General features: G+C 35.8%; 1 non-coding gene across 1 annotated transcript; it reads right to left on the bottom strand.

Annotated features, from left to right (window-relative positions):
• Positions 1-3817: 3817 nt before the first annotated feature.
• On the bottom strand, positions 3818-3923 carry LOC133294109 (small nucleolar RNA R71). The gene has a single exon (XR_009749148.1). It is a non-coding gene; the product is annotated as a small nucleolar RNA R71 (small nucleolar RNA).
• Between the last annotated feature and the right edge of the window lie 2054 nt (positions 3924-5977).

The raw sequence follows: 5977 nt of genomic DNA, 5'->3' as shown, positions 1-5977 counted from the left end.
GTGGCTGGTGATAATACACCAGTGCAATAGTTTATATGATAAATCTCTGTATGTTTTTTACATATGTAATGGAACATTCTTTTATAGGTTTACCCAGAAGAAAAAGAGAGAGCTGCTTTCATAGGAAATCAGGACTTCTTGCTAATAGATGCATGATTCTTGTATCAAAAACATGCGACTATTATTTCTTACATTTTTAGTAAATAATTTTATCTCCTATATTCATATAAAATTGTATGAGATCCATGTGAAAAGAAGAGAGAAAAAAAAATATTGTCCTAACACACTTTTATGTATGTGTAAAAGATAAAATTATATCTTAAAAAAATATTAATCCCAAAAAACATTGGTGCTTTTTTTCTCTCTGTATTCGCAATTTATACATAACAATAAGAATCATTTCTGTTTTATTTTCCTGAATGGTTTTCCGTTCTTTAATTTGAAGCTTTCATATATAAGCCTTGGTTTTGTCTTTCCTATTGAGATGATCAAAATCTTAATGTCACGAAAATATATGTAAATTATTGAAACATCAAACACAGACGAATAAAAAAAGAAAGTCAATAGTTGAGTAATCTATGCCCTGTTTTTTTTTTTTTTTTTTTTTTTTTGTCGTCGTTAAAGACATAAGATAGCCACATATCGCGACCAACAGTAGGGATAGAAAAAAAAAAAAAAAGAACCCGAAGAAAAGGCTTCAACTAGAATGATTTGTAGAGCCACACAGACGTAACCCACTGCGTTCAATCTTTTTCGCTTCATGATATTTACATATAGGGAAAATATATAAACTCTTATATTCAGTCGCTAACTATAGGAAAAAAGTAGGTAGAATCAAATAGTGTCAATGTTATATTATTTTTAAAAATTCAACTAACATCAAGGCTGTATAAAAAAATTTAAGAAAAATCTATACCAATTTACAAAATTAGGAGGTCCCACCTCCCAAGTGGCTCCGCCTTAAGTTGTAGGAGAATGTTTTTCTTTTCTACATATACATTGATTTGCGTGTTTTTTTTATAAGTGAGTGAGTCTCAACATGATTATTTCTATAGGATGAGAGAGCTTCTCTCATATTGCATGAGATTAATAAAGCTCTTACATATAAAATTTCTACATCATTACTCTTTTACTATTTTTGTAAGGGTTAAACGATTCTCATGCAATAGGAGACTCTTTGTCTTATGTTGTTGATATAAACTCAACGTGAGTCCCATTAAAAAAAAATTAAGATGAGATCCATCTAGATTTTGTATCACCGACATGAGAAAACCAATTTCCACAGGATATTCAATAACCCATTTTTTTAAGGCTTTAATATTTTTACATTAAATATAGATAAATTATCTACATTCAATCCCAAAATGACATTAATTTGGGTTGAAAAATTAAAAAATTATAACGAGAAAGACTATTATAACCCTGAAGTAAATTATAATTACAAAAATACTTGATATTCGGTCAAAACGACATTATTTTGGGCTCAATGTAGATAACTTATTTACATTGACTGCAAAAAACATGAATATTTTTTTAAAAGGGATTAATGTTTATCACATTATACGAGATATATTTTATCTCCTATACACATATAAAAGTGTATGGGGTCTAAATGGACCCATATGAGCTCATGTAAGGAGAAGAAAAAGAAAGAGAAAGAGAAAATATGGGTCTCATACATTTTTTTGTATGTGTAAAGGGTAAATTTTCTCCACGAGAAACAATAAACCCTTTAAAAAAAAACCCATACACAAGGGGTGTTCGCGGTCTGGATTTGATTGTTTTTTGAAGCAAAAATCATCTGATCCAATCCCTTCGATTTGATTATGTAATTGATATGCCTTCAGCATATGGGTAAATTCAAGCCAAAAGAGAAGAAGATTATTAGCTAATCCTGAGTAAAAAGGCAACGTTTATTGTTGCTTTGCTGAAATTCCAAATTCAGGATTGTTCAACTGATTTTATGCTGATTTTGTAGGAAAAGCAGACAAAACTGGAGCCAAATGGAGACTTGCCAAAATGAAGATCCATGCTCATAGCGTGGATTTCACGCTGATGGCGTGAAGAACCAGAGATTCCCACGCTCATAGCGTGGAGTTCACGCTGATGGCGTGAAACCATTCTTTCTCCCACGCTCATAGCGTGGATGTCACGCTGATGGCGTGAAGATTCAGATGCAGTCACACTCTTGGCGTGGATCTGACGCTAAGAGCGCCAGATTACGAAATCACAGACCGTGCTTCCTAAAGGGTAATTTTGGAAGATGAAAAAGAAGATTATAAAAAGGAGGCTCAGCACAGAATTAGGTATTCTGAACCTAAGGAGATCGTCGTGCTGCAGAAGGAGAGCTCCGAGGAGAAATTCTTGACCATCTTTATTCTTCCATCTACATTCTTTCATTCCAAGTAACTTTGAATATTGATTTATCAGCCATGACAATGGTTGGCTAAGTTTTCTTTATTGTAGTTAGGGTCACAAACCTTATGTGAACCCTTGTTACGACGAATTGGTTTATTTCTACTCGTTTATATAAATTTCTTTATCTTTACCCTGTGCGAAATTTCTATTTTCTTTGTTAGACTTGATCAATCTAATAGTTGATAATAGTTTGAGGGTTAGAACCCTAGATAGGAATATTGAGGGTTTTTGATCTTGAAAGGGGGTAAGATAACAATTATTATGCATGCTAAGAATAGATGTATAATTAATTGCAGATGCTTTAATTATCGTGTTCATTGCTTAATTTTCATGAGGGGTTACTAAGGGATTAGAATTCCAATTGAGATTAAAAGGTTAAATTGCCAAGGGATTGGGATTTAACTAATTAATTCTAGATGATAATTATCTGATTATTTATATAAATAAGTATTTTTAAATCAATCCAAGGTAAGAAGTAAGAATCATATGGTGAGTGCACTCTAGCTACAATTCTTTCTCTCAATTAAAAAACAACCATATATGTTTCTTTCTTAAAAGCAAAAATCTAAAAATATGTTTTATTTTAATTCTCATTATTCTCAAATCCACAACAATTTTTACAAACTTTTTGAACTCTTCTATTCTTGGAAGGAATATTAATTGATATACGATCACAATCCCTGTGGAGACGAACTTTACTTAACATTATATTACTTGTGCGATCGGTATACTTGCCGGGAAGCATAAAGTTTTTGGCGCTGTTGCCGGGGATTGGCGTATCTTTTATCAATTAATTTTGATTTTTAAGATTGGATTTTGATTTTATTTTGATTTCTCTGTGATTCTTGAACAGTGCTACTAATCTCTTTTCTGAGTTGTATGCGAGGTAAAGAGCCAGAATTTCCACTTGACTTGGAGATTACAAAAACAGAAAAGAGAAACAGGAAACTTGCTCGGAAGAAGCTTGCATTCAACGAGTTGGGAATTCTGTCTGAAAAAGCACACAAGATGGTAGGGAATAATGAAGCGGACAATCCACTCATGGACACCATTCTGACGCCACTATTTAACAGGCCCAATTCAAGTATTGTCCATCTTGAAGTTGGCAACAATAATTGGAAGCTCAAGTCTGATTATATTTGACTGGTGGAGAGAGCTCAGTTTGGTGGAGAGGATGATGAAGACCCTCATAGGTTCATAAACAGATTCCTGATGATCTGTGACTCGACTAAACATCCTCAAGTGTCCAATGATGCAGTCCGACTGAGACTGTTTCCTTTTGCTCTTAAAGGAAAAGCTTTGAATTGGTTGGAGAGGCAGCCTGCGAGAAGTATTCCCTCATGGGAGAATTTATCAAACAAGTTCTTTGCGGAGTTCTTCTTGATGGAAAGATACAATCAAATGGTGAATGATATCACCAATTTCACTCAAGCTGAGGGTGAAACTATGTGTGCAGCCTGGAACCGGTTCAAAGATCAAATGAGGAGGTGTCCTCATTACCCCATGACCAGTGGTGATCAGGTCCGGATCTTCTTCAACGATTGTAAACTGGAAATCCAGATGGTTCTGAATGATGCAGCAGGTGGTAGCATTAAGTCAATGAGAGCAAATGAGACTCTTGAATTGATTGAAAGAATGGCTGCCAATGAAAATGAAGGGTTGTCATCTAAGCCTAAGAGAGGCATTCTTCACCTAGACAACAATGATGCAGCATTGGCTGAGAATAAATTGTTATCACAGCAGATAGAGAATTTGACATTAAGGCTTGATAAATTGCAGCTCTCTAGCGTCCAAGCTCAAGCTGCTTCAATTATTTGTGAATATTGCAAGGAAGATCATGAATCTAATGAATGTCCTACCTTGCTATCTGATGATCCTCCTCAACAGGTGCATGTAAATGGCGTGTGGTATGATCAGAGGCCCCTACCACAAAATGTTCCAAGAAATTAGAATTTTCCTTCTGGAAATAATAACTTCCAGAGGAGGGTGCAGGGTACTGGTCTTTACTTCAAGTCCAATAATTATATGCAACCACCACTAGTTCAACTGAAGGAACCTTCTGATTTAGAGAAGCTAGTGGGACAAATGGCCCAACATTCTAATGCTTTCATATAAGAGACTCGGGCAAATACCAGAAATACACAAGCCTCCATCATAAATTTGGAGAACCAAATTGGCCAGATAGCTAAACAGTTGGCTGAAAGAACTCAGGGTACCTTCCCTAGCAATACAGTTACTAATCCCAAGAAGGATTGTATGGCTATCACAACTAGAAGTGGTAAAGTGGTAGTAGCTCCCGAAAAGTCAAACACAAATGTGGAAGCTGATGAGAAGCTTAAGGCGGTTAAGGAGCCAGAAACAGAGGTGGTGATTCCTTCTGATGTTGAGAAACCTGTTCAGAAAGGTAAAGAAGAGGAGCTACCAATTATTGCTGAAAAGAAGAGATTTGAGCTGAATCCGGAATATGTGAGAGCCATGGCACCTTATCCAGAACGATTCAAGAAAGTTGCTCAAAAGAAGCACTATGCAAGATTTCTTGATATATTCAAGAAGTTGCATATAAACATACCTTTTGCTGAAGCTCTGGCTAACATGCCCAATTATGCCAAGTTCATGAAGGACTTGTTATCAAGAAAACATAAGCTGCAGGAATGCCAGACAGTAACACTCACTGAGGAGTGTAGTGCCATTATACAGAAGACGTTTCCACCCAAACTCAGTGATCCAGGGAGCTTCAATATTCGTATTGCTATTGGTAATACTGATGTTGGCAGAGCATTTTGTGATCTTGGGGCAAGTATTAATCTGATGTCGTTATCTGTTTGCAAATCTCTGGGAATTACTGAATTAAAACCCACTATGGTTTCGCTTCAACTTGCTGATAGATCTTTGAGGAGACCGAGTGGTATTATTGAAGATGTTCTTGTTAAAGTAGACAAGTTCATCTTCCCAGCAGATTTTGTGGTGTTAGATATGGAAGAGGGTACTGAAATGCCTTTGTTATTGGGTAGACCTTTCTTGGCTACTGCTCGAGCCATGATTGATGTTGAAAATGACAAGCTTGAGTTGAGGATGAAAGATGAGACCATCACCATCAACGTCTTTGACTCCATGAAACAATCTTCTGATAAAGGCGATTGCTTTCGACTTGATATTCTAGAGCAAGTGGTGAAAGAAGAAACACCTTCTAGTCAACAGTCTGAGGAAGAACTTGAAGTGCATGAATTGGTTCCTTTTAAGGAAGGAAAAAATGAGGTATTTGAAGTTCTTGAAAAGAAAGATTCTGACAAGGAAGATGGTGCCCCAAAGGTGGAGTTGAAGGAACTTCCAGAAACTCTTAAATATATCTTCTTGGGTGAAGAGGAAACTTATCGTGTTATCATTAACAAGGGATTGTCTTCTGAGCAAGAAACAAGATTGATTACAGTGTTGAAGAACCATCAGACTGCTATAGGATGGTCAATTTCTGATTTGAAAGGTATTAATCCTTCATTCTGTACTCATAAAATCCTCATGGAGGATGAAGTTCGACCAGTAAGACAACCTCAAAGGAGGCTCA

Source organism: Gastrolobium bilobum, unplaced genomic scaffold (genome assembly GCF_033153095.1).
Source record: "Gastrolobium bilobum isolate Gb01-03AN ecotype WA unplaced genomic scaffold, APGP_CSIRO_Gbil_v1 utg202596, whole genome shotgun sequence".
Classification (NCBI taxonomy): Eukaryota; Viridiplantae; Streptophyta; class Magnoliopsida; order Fabales; family Fabaceae; genus Gastrolobium; species Gastrolobium bilobum.
This window is presented reverse-complemented; position numbering and strand designations above follow the sequence as displayed.